The sequence below is a fragment of the Temnothorax longispinosus genome, chromosome 3 (assembly GCF_030848805.1).
Source record: "Temnothorax longispinosus isolate EJ_2023e chromosome 3, Tlon_JGU_v1, whole genome shotgun sequence".
NCBI classification, from domain to species: Eukaryota; Metazoa; Arthropoda; class Insecta; order Hymenoptera; family Formicidae; genus Temnothorax; species Temnothorax longispinosus.
In genome coordinates this window covers 1,262,595-1,281,812 of record NC_092360.1, presented here as the reverse complement: position 1 = coordinate 1,281,812, position 19,218 = coordinate 1,262,595, and the positions used below count along the sequence as shown (strand labels likewise).

Sequence of the window (19,218 nt, the reverse complement as noted above, 5' to 3'; positions counted from 1 at the left end):
ATATATTTCTGAACAAAATTATTACATCCATCAAGCTGTTATTGATGCTAATAGCTTAAATGCAACATGTTAAAGTACAAATCGCAGTTAAAACAAGCAAAACTATAATAGTAGAATATATAAAAAAGTTCGAGATGATCATGAATGTTGAACAAAAAGAAGCTTAACATTAATAGCGTATGAGGAAATCTCTATTGGCGAATGTGCAGACTATCTCGTACGCCAGATTAGCACAGATTCTTGTCTAGACTAACCGAGAGACGGAAACGGTCGGCATCATTCTATAGACATTGAAAACACTCCGAGAACATCCGTCTACGAGAAGAGCTTTTATGTTAAAGAAACAGCGATTTATACGACATACCACGAATAGACGATTAAGCAACGAAAGACCAAACAAAAATATAAATGAATATCGACGTATTTTACATCAAGATGGATGTATAGGATATAAGAAAGGCTTAAACGTTTCTTTAAACTAAATTAATTTAGCGCTTGTGGTTATTGCAAGACTTTATATCATAATATTTAAAATATCATAATATTAAAAAAAAATACCTGATAATAAATAGTAAAACTAATATCTTATACTGAAAAAAAGGTTTGGTTATAATAACAATTAACAAATTTGGTTAACATTAACCAAATATTTCGTCATAATCACTAAACTCTTTGTTTGAAGCTATTTCACCAAGCCTTGGTTATTATAACCAAGCCTTTTTTTTCAGTGTATATAATCCTCAAATATATTTTCGTATAATAAATTTAATTAATCGATATCGACCGACAGTATTACGTTCTGATTACCGTTAATAGGCAACGTTCCTCTAAATAAAAAAACTTGAAACGTCAAGCACTATCAAGGAATCCCGAGAGAAGTGTACACGTCTGCGTTTTTCTAGAAATCACGGTACGAACCAGACTAGACTGCAAGACGCTGAATCGAGTTGAAGAAATAGAAAACTACTGCTAAGAGAATCGAAGCACGCGTGGGAAAATCGGTGGTGGGAGAACGCATCACGACGGATTCAAGTGTAAATGATTACTTTGAAACTTATGATATTGCGATTCCTAATTTAAGACAATGATTGTAAAAAGATAACTTGAATACATATTTTCCGGATTAGACAAGAATACGAAATGAAGAAAGTGCTTCAAAAAATATGTAAAGTTGAGACATGTAAACTATTCCAAAAGATTCAAGATAATGTATAAATAATAGAAGATACTACCTTTTTAATTAATTTCAATTCCATTATACCATGTAATTTCAGAATTAATATTGCGCGAGATATTTAACAAAGTTGTTTAGCCTTCCGTCAACAATATATTAAATAATTGTAACAATAAATAAATCTTATACAATATGCATCGTAGCATCGTACCCTTCGTTTTAATACTGCGCTTGATTAATATTGTACTTCATTAGTACTACATTAGATTTTAACAGTCATTGTACAACGAGATAAATCAGAGCGAGACTAGCTAACGCGGCGCATTATAAGGCGGTACATTTCGCGTTAATAAGAACCTTGAACTTTACATGGCGAGCACAGGCGACGATGATTGGAGCGCGCTTACATCAGGATAGTATTTAACCACGATCGACTCCCCCGCTTTACACGATCGCGCTGCGACGTGAGGCCTCCATCGGCCTCCCACGGGAATGAGATGTGCGTCGTCGGGCCGCGCGTGCTGTGTAACTCTAATTAATAGTCAGTTAAAAGCCAGGAGCTGTCCGTTCGGACGCCGATGTACGCGCCCATTTAATTAATTATGTACCGCCGGCCGGCCGAACGGCTGGTGTTACGAGCGCGCTTTTTGCAGACGACGCGGACGGTGCCCGTCAGGAAGGCGTCGCATCGCGGCCGAAGCAATCGTCGACTAGGAAGAAAGACAATGGGCTCGTTACGGATTCGTCGGTGCTGTTTCCACGTGCACGAAACGTAATGTGCAATTTGCTTCGTGCCGCTCGCAATGAAACGCACTTGGCAAGTGGACTGCAGACGGACCGAATGCGCAATGAACAGCGTGCGGATAGATCCACGTTAATTAATATAATCACCAAAGAAAATTTAACCTTCGCTTAGAAATATGAAAGATGGATAATTTTAGATTCTTGTAATTTAAAAAATAAAAGTTAAAAGATAATTATTAATTAAAATATGTTTCAAGTAACCTGATAATAATAATAGCAACATGCCTCCATTTTCATTCAAACCAGTTTAGCCTTTTAATTATTCCAATTATTGATGCTTTACATTGCGCTAATTTTCGTCCCAGCGATTAGCGCGCGTCTACTGGATCTTACGTAGATTAACTATGATAAAAATACTATTAATGCGAAATAGATCTTAATGAAGCAATAGAGATGTAAAGTGACAACATTTTGTGAGATGTGTATTACTGGTATTAGAATATTTATTATTATCGAAAAATAATGTTGGAAACATTAATTGTAAAGGCTGATCTACAATGTGCTCTTTGCTTTCTGTTTTTTGCTCTTAACCTCTTTGCGACTATCTCGTATTTCGCAATTCCGTCGCGTAACGTGATGTTTCTTGTCTCTTCTGAAGTTCGTCAATTTTTATCTTAGGCGACAGAGAACAAAAAACATCGCGTTACGCGACGCAATTGCGAAATACGGGATAGTCGCAAACAGGTTAAGAGCAAAAAACAGGAAGCAAAGAGCACATTGTAGATCAGGCTTAACGGAACTATAAATCAATAAAAAGTTGAATGTTTTCTGTCTATACATAAAAGAGACGACAGCTATTTGTTCCCTAATAATTCTTTGTAACGTCAAAAGAGATATTTATGCGTGTGCTGTGTATAAAAAATAAATATAAATTATAATTTAAGCAATTTGTTGCAATTTTACCTGCAACGAAAACTTTGCCGCGATAATTACTGTCTTGTCATTCGTCTTTCTATCTTATTATCACGCGTAACGTGATAATTGAAGCGCCTTTTTCAATTATCTTCAAAAATTGTTCCTCTTATAATTATAGAGAAAATTATACTTAAGTTTTCGCGAAGTTACAAGCACGCGAATTACTTGCGTTCTCCCGCGCTCCCTTGCATCGCGAACACGTATCGCGCTGCACACGGATGCACCAATGCGCTTCACTCAGGTTTCGCATTGACGAGGCGAATTCTGTATGAAGCACGCCGGATGCCGACAGCGGCGTCTTAATAAGCGGAAATTCCAGCGACCTTGACGCCTCCTTACCGATAACGACGATAAAGATCACGATGGTCAGGACGATAATGAACCATCGCTAATGAGCACTCGCGCTTTATTCCTTTCCTCAATGCCATAATAGGGGGCGAACCTTCGTCGGTACTCTGTAAATCTCATAGACTGATTTTGCTACTAATGTATTAGGGTGATTACGAGTCACTCCAAAAGAGAGGAATGTCACTTTAATTTGAGTAAATGCGACCACTCATAGAAGTGAATTTTTTACTCAAAGAGCGACTACTCTACTGGAGCGATACAATTTCACTCTAAAACTATAGTTAATCACGATTCATTAAAGATTGACTTATAAATGACTCTAATAGAGTGAAATTTTTCACTCAAAATTAGAGTGATATAAATCACTCCTATGGACACTGGTTTACTGCACTCAAAAATTTGCCTTTTTATTCAAATAGAGTGCGATTTTACTCCAACTTATACACTTAGGACACCTTTTATTATTTGATTACGATTATTTTAACAAAGAATTGCCTTGTTTATTAAACGAGAATTTGCCTTGAGCTCAACCTCAGTTCTCGTCAGTCATTCATGTCAAACAAACTTTCATCTTCGGTGCATTATTATTGTATTGTAATCTTATGTTATCTAACTAAAGTTTGATTAAAGAAATAGTGTTTTACGATTTTCAACACTTCAGAATATTACGCTGCGTCTCGCACGAAACGGCAACCGTCAACACGAAACGAGTCGTCGCTAACGATATGAATTTTCCCTACTATATTGAAAACTGACCGAGATCGACTTGTTAGTTGTGTTAAGACGATATGTGCTCGCTGAATTTGTCGCGTATATATCGCAATATAATGTCGGAAGCAAGATTTTTCTTGAACCGTTAAAAAAGCAGACATAATCGGAATATAATTAATAGAAATAAATAAATTGAGTGGCCGATAGAGGCATAAAATACAAGCGTAGAACAAAAACGAGAACATTGCAAAGATTGATAATGTTGAAAGCTAGATACTAATCAGTGGTTTTAGTTGAATTCGTTACGATATCTCTGAGCAAAATATTTTCATTTTATACATAGCCATTTTTCAGCCAAATATTTTCACTAAACTCTTAGCCGTGAGGTCACTTACATATTGTACTTAATCATAAACAGATATTGTATCGGTAAAATTTAAAACTTAGTCACGTAGCATTCGTTGTGATATAAAGTGCTGTTAGCGTCTACTCCCAACAAGACCATTATCAATATGTTATCAAAAATCAATATGTTAGCAGATGTAGAAGATGTACATGTAAAAAATACAAAAAAATAATATATAATATATATAAAATATGGTTATAGATCCTGCAATAAGATTCATTCCATTATTTGCAAAAATATATAGAAGCATCATTACTACTAATAAAAGATTATGTAAAGCAAATATATATTTTATAATTACATAATTATAGTTAATTCATTTTAATAATAATATTATATAAGAATTATATCTATTAATATAATATGCAATTATATATTGATGTAATACATAATGTTGTATGGTTTAGAGTTTGTCTAAAATGGACTGCCTTCGAAATCCCTTCAATGACAAATTACAATACTAATTTCACAAGTCCATCAACAAAAAAATTATAAAATGCGTTTTTTCATTGTAGTTGGGAAAAATCCGTTTTTAATAAAAGTATGACTAAATAAGACAATCGATCAAAATAAACCGACACGAAAGGCTTTCTCGTGGAAATGCTATATGTTGTTAAGCAAATAATTTGTTCTTCGAAACTGGCGAGTGCATCATAGTCATTTTCTCGGGAAGAATTTTTACTACAAAAAACGAAAGTCAAAGATGAGAAAAACAAGAAAAATTAATGATAAAATAATAAAATGATAAAAATATAATAAGAATATGATCTTTCATGCAATGAAAATATAATCCTTATGAGATATTATAAAATGTATATAATTATTTTTACTACAATTTATTTATATATTTATATAATTATTTTATTTATTTATATATTTATATAATTATCTTATATTTCCCTGTCCAGGTATACCTTTTATATAAAATATAAAATATCAGTCAAATATCAGTTCATTAAATAAATATCAAATTGTTTCTACTTTATTAATATACATTTACATATAACTCAATCTATATTATTTAATTGTTACATTAAATAATAATATTAACAGATTATTTTCAATTTCTATAGCAAAATAAAAATGTCAAAAGCAAGCAGTAGCGCGATTCTGTAACTCGTTATGCAGTATCGTTATCGTTATGTTGTCGTTGCGCAGATACGGTAAAAAAGCTGCACAACGACAATATAACGATAACGATACTGCATAGCCAGTTACAGAATCGCTCTACAGTTAAGACTACCAATAAGTTGAATCAATGAAATGAATAAATTTGAAACATTTTAGCAAAATTTGTTAAACTAGCAGTCCACCAAAAATATCATCAAAATATATAGAATGTAAAATAAAAACAAAAATATTATTAGATAATGTTAACTAAAGAAAGCTTGGCCAAGGACATTTTTCAGCAAAACAAACTCGTTTAAATTTTACTTATAATGCCATTCCCTAACACAAACATAAACAAATATCATATCAATAGAAATTAAAACGTATGTAGTCGTTTGTCGATTACGACGACACGAAAAGTTATGTTACTCTTGTGATCCTAATAATAAAGTATTATCAGTATTATTAATTTAACCATTTAACCCTCCGTAGTCACACCGGGTCAATTTGACCCGAGCCTCAACTTTGCTCGTAAATATCTTGCGCGTAACTTGAAAATTGGCAGGCATGACGCACTCTAGCTGTAGTTAAAAAAAAATTTTTTTTTAAACAAATTTTTCGCGAATTTTTTTTATATGTTAAAAATTTCTGAGGCCCTTCTTTTTTTATAGCAATCAATTTAGCAATATCGCAAGTGCATTCGAGAATTTTTTCAACACGATCGGTGGATAAATGGTCAAATGGCGAACGGTCAAAGTTCGTCTCGGGTCAAAAAGACCCAGAGTGACTTCCTTGTTTGAAAAAACAAGTGTGACTACGGAGGGTTAAATGAGCAATCACTCTATCGATATAAGACGTAAAGTAACATAATAAATTAAAATGTAATTCCGAATGTGTAAAACAACCCCTGGTAATAGCGCTCAAATTTTAATATATTTAGTAAACGCGGTTATATATTGAATATCTTGTGGCATATGAGTTCTCTAGTTCTATTAAAACATTATTACACGTCAGCCAAATAAATTAATAAAAACTTTTGCAATCTCTGACCTGTGTGAAATGATATAATCGATCCACCGTATACAATTACCGACTTGAATAATTCACTCACCTGTAACAAAAGAAAAATATAATTAATAATTATTGCCACACATATTAATAATTTATTAAATTTAATTTCATAAATAAGTGCTAGAAATAAATAAATATTAAATAATACAAATAATTCTAAAAAATAATACGAAAGATAAAATATGTCATTATTTTTATAACGCATTATATAACACAGAAACTACGTTTCTGACGATTATTATTACCGTAAATCTTAAATAATTAACTGTCTTAAATTATTCCCATAGCAGTGATATATTTTATGATCATTAACTTTAGCCTCTCGAGAGAATAAACGGGAATCATTCTTAATGAAGTCGATCTACACGTCTGAAATAATTAATATCAAAACAAATATGTACATCGCACGTATCGCGAGCTCTACTGAAAATTTTTATTGGCGTAATTGCTCGCCGAAGTAAAGAAAGCTAAAACGAAAGACGTTTGGCAGTCGGTAGCGAAGTTGAATCGCCATTACAATGTTTGTTCACGTAAGGTACGTACGATCGACGAAGTCGTTTTCGTTTACCCTCCCCTTCTCACCCGTGTTCAATCCTCAAATATATCAATGATCACCAACCGAGAGTACCGAAACATGTCAAATATAGACACTGCACTTGAAATGCCAAGCAAGACACCTTAAAGTACATGCTGCTGGACCCTAAAAAAAAGTATCCTACGAGTTTGTATTTTTCCACGTACGCTTTCAAGCGTGTATAATTCTTAATCTCTTGACAAATGGAAGAAACATCCTTCTCGAGAAGAATTTGGATATCCAAATTAAATTCAATATCTCAAATTATGACTTGAATATACCAAATACAAAGTTTTGCAAAATCCAAAGAACTCTTTTAAGCAATATTTGCTTATTTATTTGAAGATTGGAAAATACGGAAATTCAAGGCACACAGTGTGTTAACCGCGCAAAAGTAGTGAAGAAAGAAAAAGAAGAAGAAAACGTGACTGCGGGGCTTTCCAGGAGCAGCCCAGAGATGTACGAGAATGGTTAGAGGTCATCAACATCGCAACACCATCGTGTTTCTGACCTCGTTGACTGCGCACGCCAGATGACTCGGTAAACAGCAGAGCTTCTTCCCGGGTGTAACCCAGACGAAGTTCCAGGATTGAGAGTCTGAATGCGTTCATTCTCGCGCCAAGATTAAACTACGTAAGGTCGGACTTTTCTGCTACAAGTAAGATATTTTTATAATTTTATAGTCCTGTAATTGCGTTTTTAATATAAAGTATTGTGTCTAAAATGTGAAATCTCCATTTATATATAAAGCAATATTTCATTTTTGCTAGCAAAAGCGTATCTATATATGTATATATAAAATCTTACACAAAAAATGATTCAGAAATATTCAAAACAAATAAGCCCAAAATTTGCAAGATCCTACTTTAAAGATAAAATAATATTTAAATCTTTAAAATACATTAGACGTCTAAATAATTAAAGTAGAACACTTACGTGTTATGAATTTGTGATTCTAAGCGCTTGAAACATCCGTTAAAATTGTTGCGCGAAAAGTTATAAGCTGTTATATAAACGTCTTATTCTTAATTTTAAGTCGACATACTTCGCAAGTCCTTATGAAAGAACCGCTGATCATAGCCATTAATAACGCAAGGTCCTAAAAAAAAAAGATGACACTTCTTTCGAAACAAGAAGAAACGAAACGGGGAGCACAAAGCGATATTTTAAAGGCATAGCTTTAATCGAGAAAACTTTTTTGACACATCAGCGCAAACCGCGAGTCATGCCACTTGCCTCCAGCCCTAACCGTTAGTTACGTCCTCTTGCCCATCGAGTTTAAAGTGACCCTCCCTCTTCGCCTCGTGCGCCGCAACGCTCCCTTAATCTCTTTTTTTTTCGTTAGCATAATTGCATATAATAATAGCTTTATTCACGAGCGCGAGCGTAATAACGTTTTAATGGTACCGCGCTGGTTTTTACAGTGGCCATTGTGTCCTCTCTGGACACATAATGATCTTCTGATTTCACACGGGTTTTATCATTAAGGTCTCTTCTCCCGCTTACTTTCCGCATCAAAAGTGGAACTTGATTTTCTACACCGTCTTAATGGCTCCCGCGTCTTACATTTTGTGTCCCGTTAATTTTTCCATGGATTCCATGGAAACGTCGGAAGCGAAAATTTATGCGTTTTGAGATTTGTCCTACAGCTTGGATAATGCGAAGAAAATGTAATGGTATTTAAAGATACTTTTCATTTCTTCTCATTCGATAGTTGACACAAATAATACGTAAAAGTGCTTGAATTCTTGCGTTCCTTGTTATAGAAGTTAACCATATATAGTGTGTATTAGCGATAATCAGGCAGCGAGCGCTTGCTAGAAAGGACTCGGGCGAGATTCGTTCGCTTTGGTAGTCCCACATTGACGCGTTTTTTCGCCCGCCAAGAAATAGATCACCCGCTAATTGGCTTGAAAAGCACGGCGGTTCCCGCTTGCCGATCGTGAGAGGCTCCGAGAGATTGACGTTACGATCGAATCAGTGCAACGTTCGCACACGCGGACTCCGGAAGATCAATAAACGCGTAACGCGTGTCGTCGGGTCATTTGGCAGTGCGATTGAGAGAAAATAAACGCTCTCGAGTTCGTGCCTGTCATAATGACGATTGCTTCTCGTATCCATATATTTTAAACAAATAATGAAATCGACATGTCATATTGAAAATAATAATACAATGCAAATTAAAAAAAAGATTTAAAAAATTTTAAAAAGATTGAAAATGTGAAGTCTCTTATTACAGAAGAATATATAATCTTCTCTTTATCGATATTTACAAAAAATTACATGTGTTTAAACTGTGATTGAAAAAAGTTAAATTCTTATTTTTCTTATTAGAATGGTTTAGATGTCGTAAGCTTTCGACCTATCCACTTAACATAGCGTATTTATCACCGCCATTTCTCGTCGAGCAACTCAGCATAAACGAGCCGCGGAGAGTTAAGAACCGTGGGACACTATATCAATTTTGCATTTTACTATCAGCGAACGGCACGACGCGGCGGCCCGGATCGCCTTTTGCGTTCGCGGCTCGAAACAACGAGCGCGCCCCGCGCGGATAACGTCCGGCTGAAGTTTCTCAAACTTTCACCGGGCTCGCCCAACTCGCTCACATAGACCATCGATAAGAACACGCAGCTCGGGAAAATCGTGACTCCGATATCTGGCCCGGGTACACCGGCTGCGCCGCGGTTCCGCGAGGCAGCCATGCGCGAAGTGACATCGGCATACGCCGCGCCGGTCTCTCGCGAGGCCGGTCTCTCATACGGGGCGAGGCGTTTTCCCCGCGTGATTACGTTTTACGCCAAACGCTCGTTCTAGCATGACCGCGAATACCGGCTGGACCGAAAGAACAGGGAACGAGAGGCGTAAGTTAATAGTAGCTCATTGCGCGCGCTGCTTCCGGGCTTGTCGGCGTGCTTGGTATCTCGCGATAGACAAATCTAATTTCTATTAACTATATCTATGATAGAACGTAAGCATCCCTAACGAGCAATTACCGGACAGCGTCGTGATTATATAATATAATATGCAATTTCAACGGAATAAACGTTAGATGTACTTTCACATAAAAGATAGAAATATTAAAATAACAGATTAAAGTAAAAATTTAAAGCTTTAATAAATAAGAATGAGAAAAATGCATTCAAACAAATTCAACGTTAGATAAAAAAAAGAAATAAATTTATAACGTACAGAATAATTAATAATAAAATTTAAAGCGTTAATGAATCAGAATTAAGGCATTAATTTAATGATAGATAAAAGAAAGAAATATATAATCTACAGAAACAATAATAAAAAATTAAGGAAACGCTATTAACATGTCTATATTATTGAGAGCAGTTTCAACGCCCACGTATACGAGACATATCCTTTCTTTTAATATAGATCGTAAAGTCGAACGAGAAACAACATTTATGGATAGCGACCGTAATAGCTACCAGGACTAATAGTACACGCGACGCTAGTTTTTCAGGTTACTTCGTGCGAGAGCCATTACGAAAGCGTGAGAAGGGTGAGTTGGTACTGGTAGCTCTTCGACCAAGGGCTCGCGCTAATTACGTCATTATGCGGGACAGGGTGGATAGCTCTAACGAACGCTGCGCTTCGCAACGTGCTCGTCCTATGAATAGTGATGAGTATATAACCAGCAACCAATTACGTTGCATTATAATAGTAAGCCAGCGCTCCTCCGCGCTCAGACTCCTTTTGCATAATAATTAAAAATATTCGAGATGCACTTTTTAAGAAACTCTTTCATCCTCGATTATCTCCAATCCAAGTATCAATACAGAATCAATACAAAATCTTTTAAAATCATAAACAAGTCTAAGAAATTATTATATAATGGCAACATAAGACGATGCAATAACATTAAAATAAAGTTAAAAAAAAATTAACATGACACCTGTGCATATTTTAATATCTAGATTTTGAAACGTAGTTGTATACATCTGCAGTACAATTGTGAAATTTAACTTCCATCACATTCGCGCAAAAACTGTTCTCGAGCGAATTATCGATATTTGAAGTCTAATTGACCGAGAAATATTTTCTTGCAAGAAAATAAGCATTCATACGTATACTTGCGTTAGGAAATGAGATTTCTACAAGCGAGCTAATCGAAGATTTCGAAAGTTCTCTCTAACCACAGCAGCGCGAATCTATCGAATGGGGAGTGGGCCTAAATACTAGGCCGGTATCTATATCATTGTTGTAAGTTGCGATACGCGCGAACGTATCATTATCATAATCGTCAGCGGCCCCGCATACGATCCGAAGAATCGGCCGCAGATCCTCGGAGAGGCCTGTCGGGGGCCTAATCGCGATAATGGCCCGGAATCACTTCGTGACCGCAGAAACGGAAAACGTCCCGTCCGATCCGAGACGAGAAAATGGAGCCGAGTTGTCGATCGATCGATCGATCGCCCACACTTTTGCGTCCATCCCGACGCGGATTGACCGATCATTGAATGCCAAGCAAATAAAGCCTGTTGCACCGCGTGCGTCTTTATCGTCGTTGCAAAATCTCGATGTGATTATAATGGACAAGGCAGTGCTTGCTTGCTCGCTTGCTTGCGAGGGGCACAAAGTTGCATTCGAAATGATTTTGCATGCACGATAACGAAACGGAATTGTTACAGCATTCTAAGCAGCACATTTCTCGCGAATCTTACAATTTCCATTTCTATTCGGAAACATTTGCCACACCCAGCGCGATTATGCAATAACAATTTATGCAAGACAACGAGACTTTCGTTCATTCTTATTTTAATACTTGCACTCGAGAGAAGGAAAGAGGTAAGTTGAGAAGTCGATTCTTCGCTGGATAGAAAAACAATATGGAAAAGACAGTACGGATAGAAAATACTGTAAATATAGACAACTGTTAAAACAACGACGGTAAAGCGGGTGTACCGTAAAGATAAATGCAGCAAGATAACAACAAAGTAAAAACGCCCGTTGCTGTACGTGACACGTAGCAATTACTCTCGACGCAATAAAATCCAATCGATCGTTTCGCACTCTTCAAGATTTATCCATGCCCTCCACCTACCTAATTAAACAAGCTTTTTTGTCTCTTTATTGCGGAATGAATAATTATGCCTCCTGACGTGACAAGCGCGATATTATTTTGCAATAAGGCCAATTCAATATGTTAAAGCGTGTACAAAAACGAAGCAGATATTAATCAAAATAATGTGTATAAATATCGACTATGAAATCGGCAAATTTCTTATCGTCAAACCACAGATTCTATTCTTCTCAATTTAATGCAAATATAGTATTCAGATGTTAAAACTAAATAGAAAACGAACAAGTTGCGATACAATAATAACGAGACATTATCTATAAAATTAAATTTAATTGCATATAATTCACAATTTATAATTCACAATTCATGATCCGTATAATGACACAACAAACTCAAGATATAATATTTATCCGTAATGAAGATAAGTCATATTTGTCCCGTTCGAATAACTACGATTGATTACTCTCCTCACATCGCAAAACCAATTCTTTTGCAACCTCTGACGACTACTAGGTGCGACTAGATAATGTACTACAATTACGAAGAATAAGCACGAAAACGGAGTCAGAAGGCACGAAAAGATGCACGGTGGAAGAAGAGAAGTAGGCTGGACCAAGAGGGTTACCCTGCGGATCGTTAATAATACGGCGGACCTGTGGGTCCCTCTTCAGGTATGCCGCGGTCTCGAAAAGCACCTTCTTTCACGGCGAAACGTTACCATCATCGAATCGGCCATTTCTAGGCACCTTAGCCTCTCTATGCACCTCCCTACACGCCTCCGAGCACGAGCGCGTTTAATCATTGTTTCGTATGGTCCATACGGCACGAATAACGAACATGTATGGGGCAATCCAAGTATAGACTCGAGGACTCGAGGATCGTAGACGAGGAGCGGGGTCGAAGAATTCGAGGCGAGCTCGAACTGGTCGGCAGTCCGGATTTTTACGCGAATAGAAGAAGTACCGGACGATGGGGGCAGAGAGGCGAACGGGTGGAAGAAGGGGAGAGGGAGGGAAATGGGCCGCGTTAGTCACGAGAGGTGAATGAAGCGGCCGGCTGGCCACTCGAGGCCTTCTCCCCTCGCTAACTCATAACTACGGATAGTCCTGAACGTAGCTAACGCGCGGATCGAATCTTTCCGAGAAAAGTCAAGGGATGCGGTGACACGGGTCGTAATTGCTCAGAAAACATTGATTAGGAAGCATAGTTAAAAGAAAATTACTTTTAAAAAACAATTTTTAGAAAAAAGAAGAAAAGAAGAAGAGAGAGAAAGAGCGAAGAACCTGTTCTATGTGTATGTGCACCTCGGGATTTTTGTTCCCGCAACATTTTGTTGACGCAACGGGTGGAACGAATCAATCCAACGCCGGATGTTCATTAAGAGACAACATCATGGCCCTCAGCAAGATAAATTATAAGCTTCGCCGGATTATCCGCTGATTAGCAAATAAGACTTTAATACATAGTAAAAGTAGTATAAAATCTCGACGTCAAGATGACTCGCGATAAATCGCGCCGCTGAATGCGCTGAACTCGCCAAGCTGTTCGCGATGTATATCACCAAACCTGTATGAGTTTGATTATTTCCTCGAACAATTAGACGCATAAATAAAAGGAGCGCGCTTGAGCTACATACCTAAAGAAAGTCTGACTTCATAAAACGTATGTCGCATTTATTATATATTTTTATTTATTTAATACCTTTGAAAATTTGATAAAAGTCATGTTATTTTTATAAAATAAGCAATATTGCACAGATTTTGAGTATGAAAAGAGTACATGAAAAACAGTAATATTGTAATCATGCCTTTGAGAAAAATCCGACCGTAATTATTTCAATGAAAATAATTACGCATTTTCTACGTTTTAAGATCTACTAACTTGAGCCTTAACTTTTCACGAGCTTGAAACTGGCAATGTAAAAAGAACGAGATATGAACAGAACATTCGCGTCCTAGCTACATCGTCGAAAGAGTGAAGTCTGGGCCTTACCAGAGCGGAATAACAAATGAACTGTTGGGACCTAGTGGTCCTACCACAGTGCCGCTCCAAAGTCGAAGTAACGCTGGAACCGGCTCGGCCAGAGCATACTAATCGTTCTATGAAGGACGAAGGGAAAGGAAGGCCAGAAACAAAAAATATGCCTCCTAAAGGAGGGCTGAAATACTCGATGCGTTTATACAGGGTGGATGAAAAACAAGATCCTAGTTCATTCATCATTAGTTCTAGTACATTCAACAGTTCAAAAATAATCAAAAAACACGATATGTGAAACGATTTTAATCTCAGATTTAAATTCTAAGATTAAATTAAATTAATTTGTTAAATTAAGATTAAGCGTAGAATGTCAGATTATATTGTTTAAAAAACTTCAATTTTATTACAAACAATAAATAACGACGTAAGCAGAAAACAATTACCGCCGCTGCAAAACTTTTCGCACGAGAGAGATTGATGTTTCCGAGTCACCCGTTAGACAATGGAATCTGTTTCTCGTTTCGGCGGCCACACGCCACTTATTACGGCACAGTGTGTTCGAGGGAGCGCATCCACTTAGTGACCCGTGCAGCCGAAATTTTTCGGGGAGAGATATCCGCTCGGCTGGTCGACTATAGTTCGATCCTGGCACGCGATGTGGCCCAGGATCAGGCCATAGCATAGCTGCCGTTATAGGTTTTATCGCGTAGAGATTAACATTCGTAGGCAAATGTAGATAAGTCTGAGAGAAACACGAGTTTCTCTAATGATAGTTCGAGGGAATCACCTTAAATTCCTTTGCGCTAATTCGCAAAATGCGACATGTTGTTCCTGAGACTTCTTTTTCGACGAGCAAAGGAATCGCAAGAAACGTTCGCGAGCGCGAATTACTTGTAAACGTAGGTGCATTTTACCGCTTCGTACATCGTGACAGGCTATTAAAAAGGTCAGACCACATCGCGGATTTTAAAACCAGCCATTTGAACGGACTGGTTCGTACGCGACGCAAGCACGCGCATGTTAGACTTCGTTCTGATTATAATTCGAGATTTCCAACTCGCGCGTACTGGTTTTGATTCCGGTTTGACGATGACGTTCGTGCTTAACTGCAACGAGCTGCGAGTGCGACGTGATCGCGAAAGGACGTCCGCTTTTCCATCCCAGTGCTCAGATCGTGTTTCGAAAACCCATCGAGAAAGATCTTCAACGACACTCGTCACAAGAATATTTACGCGAGCGGACGATCGTATCAAAGTATATCCCAAATCGTTAAAATAATTATGATAATAAAAAACGAAAAACTTGAGTGAGAAAGAGATGTAAATAATCATTGATAAAAAGAACTTTTATTGATTGTAAAAGACTAGAAGTATTTAAATAAATAAATTTAGAAATTTTCACGGCGACAAATGAGTGTTGAAGAATGCAACCGTCTTCGGCTTTTCTCTTTTTTAATAAATATAAATAAATATATACATATACATAAAATTAAAAATTTTTATATAAAAGATTCTTAATGTCTCTTGAACATTTTGTGTATATTTGATATATATATCAAAACTATTCACACACAGAGATATTAAAATAAAAGAACTTTTTATATTAAAAATCTCAATTTTTTAGACACCATAAATAAGAATGCATAGAGAAGACGAAGAAAGAATGCCACCAATCCCAGCTAATCTACGGGAACGAGAGGACACGCTTTCAAAATACAGGCCGTGACTCAAGGCATATAATCAGCTCTTCCTTCAGCTCTTAAATACCATGGTGCCACACGGTATTCCAATGCCATGCCAAGATATCATCGATGATCACGGACGTGACGGCCAAATCTATAGATGCAGAATAAGCATAGACGTAGGGGGAGACGAAGGGAGAATGTAACGCGGGATATAGGGAGTCCAGATGTGCTCTCGCCGATTCTAAATAACGCTTTAAATGCAGAACCCGCCGAATCTACACACACACAGTTAGACGCGGTGGCTTCTCTCTATGCCCGATGTCAGAATATCGCCAGTAGAGAAAAGGGACGAAAAGAATGAGGGAGACTCCTGTGCAATTACACCGCAGGTGGCTGCGGGCCGAGCGCGATGACTTCGGGACTACCTATCCAGGGCACGGCGCAAGGAACACGTGATTAACGAAGAGGTTCTCCCAGAAGGATGCTCCCGATAGATGCCGGTATTCGTAAAAAAAAGTGTAACCAGGTCGTTTTCGAGCTAATTATTAATCTAACGATCTAATTATTTTGAGCATGTTTAAGATTAACCACAGTCTCTCTTTTTGACTTGATTTACATTATCCGTAACAAACGGCAATATCATCATTCATATGCAAACAATCCTCCTTGAAAAGATACAGACGTCATTCATACACATATGTCGTAGCAGTTAAAGTGCTAGTGTACGTCTGCAGGCTGAACGCATCGTCGAATCTTGAAATTTATCTTCGCGGTACCCTCGCTCTCGAGACCGAAGCGTGAATAGAGCGTGATGCTGAAGCGCGACGCCGGTTCGAGTAGTACTTCACTTGTTTATGAGTTTTTTTCAGCCGTAAACAGAACTCGGAGCCGTACAATGCGGATACGAGAGCATGGCTCCGCTTTAAAAACGCAGATCCTATTGCCGCGGATGACACGAGAGAAACGAGAGCCCTGTCCTCGATTTGAATTTGCGGCATAACGAGAAACGGACGAGAAGAGCGAGAAAGATGAGGGAGAGATAAAGGACGGGGCGTGGGAGGGCTCCGTTTTGGACGGATAGGAATTACCATGCGAAAGGAGCCCGACCCTTCCAAAAGCTTATGTTTATTTCAATTATCGTCGTTCCTACCCTTCGTCTCTCCACGGGCGGATCGCCAAAATAAGAAAGGAAAAAAAGTAAAAAAAATAATAAAATAAAGAACGATCACGAGGAAGGAGCGGCATGAGAGAGATGACGTGAACGACGACAACGTTTAATATTCCTCGCGGTTGAGCCGCTCGCTGTTTTTCGTTCCTCGGAACGGCCAAACGATCTCGAGCGAGCGATACGTTAAATATTCCAGATCGAAGCGGTGACATTCAGATGCGCTCCTGCGCCGAAAAACGCGTACCTCGAATCGAGGGACGATGGGTTTGCATCGCCCTTGCGCGAATAAGACGAGCCTTGTTGTTCAGCGTTGTTCGTGCACTATTATCTTCGTACGTCGAACTTATCGCGAGCATCGTCGCGATAAATATTCCACAGCGATCCGAGGGAGCGTTGTTCGGTTCAATTTTGCTAATCTACTGCTCTGTTTATGCGATTTCGACGCTCCGTCTGCTCGGATTGTAACACAATTATCTGCTATCTCTGAAACTCGCTATCAGAGTCGATTCTTGAATTCATTAGCAAGAGAAATGTATGCGCAAGTTCTGCTTTTATAGAAAAGTTACAAGTTGATTGGCTATCGCACGGCTTTTAGCCAATTAACTTGTAGATTTTTCGTAAGAACGGGATTTGCGCACATGTTTATCTTGCGAATAAATTCAAGAATCGGGACCTCTTGAGATATCAAAGCCGCACGTAATATTACAAATCAGAAAAACGTAAAAATTAAAAAAAATTGCGCGCATGCAAGATATATAATGTAAACAGAATTATCTAAATTCTTTTTTGTATAAACTGAACTCGCTATGGTGTGTGTGTGTGTGTGTGTGTGTGTGTGTGTGTGTGTGTGTGTGTGTGTGTGTGTTACCTTGATCTGAATAAATTAACTTGCAAGTCAAATAAAAAAAATTGACAATGATATAAAAATACTTATCAAAATTGCTTTAGAAAATATATAGTTTCTATAGAAGGTTATTGTGGAAGAAGTAAAAGCACCCGATATCTCTTCGATACTTGAACGTAATGAAGATAAGAGAAAGTGTATATCCGTTTTCGATTCGTACGCATAAATGTCGCTAATTGGATTTATGTGTCACTCGAAAGCGTTTCCGCCTTGACTCTTAATGAAACATAAAACGTATGATAAAACGCATACGGTAGATACACGTGTACCGTTTTCTACAACGCGGATTTTACTGCATAATAAGAAAATTATATATAGAGCGCCGCTTAAGTGGCAATGCCATTTTTGGTATTTCAACTGCTCACTTGCGTAATATTTTAAATTGCTTATGTGTAATCTATGTTTTCCTTGATCACTTTTTTGTGACACTGTGACTCGTTAACATTGGCTTTCATGTACGCGTAACGTTGCATGCATTATGCAAATGCATTGAGCACAAAGTCATAATACAGATCTACTCTAAGCACCATTCGTGCGTTTTGCTTCGTAATCTAAATGCAAATTAGAGCAAGCAGTATCAATTGGAATTAATGTTAACACATATGAAATAAAAAGAATTAATCCGGAATTTTTGCATTTGTTAAATCATCTTAATAAATAAAAGTGTTTATATAAAATTTGTTAAATATAAAGAAAACTAAAAAACGTATGATTATAAACATAATTATGATTCGTGGGAAATTATAAAATCCTTGAAGTTTGAAAATTCTATACGGTAATCGATAATTATAGGTAAAATTATATACATAAAAATGATTGTAGGCTGAAACTTCACATGGTGAATGCCCGCGCGGCATCGAGTTTCTCAGATTTTGATCCTGTGCGAAAGATTCACGATATCCTTATACGTGATTATGGCATTAATACACGGCGACAGAGATGAAATTTGCGTGGCTCGGCAAGACGGAAAGGCGCCGCTCATTTTTCTCGTTCAGCTCGGTTGCACACGCGCCGATCATAATTAAGAAGTGATCCCAAGCCGCATCTCTCTATCTCCCTCCTACAAACGCATTCAATTTCTGTATCCTTAAAAACCGTACGTATCCCCATGTAAACACGTTATGTATCGATAGTAGAAAGGATGCAGATACATGCTGAGCGTATGTATACGGATATTATGTAGCGGATCCCATAGATTTTATACAAAATAGGAACGCTACACGGAAGAAACCTCTGTGAAAAAAGGAAAAAAAAGTCATTATAAATAAAATTTTTAATCCGCATGTGAAATATGCATATGTATATAAAAATATTTTATATTGATGTGTGATTTATTT

At 37.4% G+C, this 19,218-nt stretch overlaps 1 protein-coding gene across 1 annotated transcript in view; it reads right to left on the bottom strand.

The window, feature by feature from the left end:
* Nucleotides 1-19,218, bottom strand: part of N (uncharacterized) — a 246,908-nt gene that overhangs the window by 174,230 nt on the left and 53,460 nt on the right. The gene's annotated exons all lie outside the window — the stretch shown is intronic.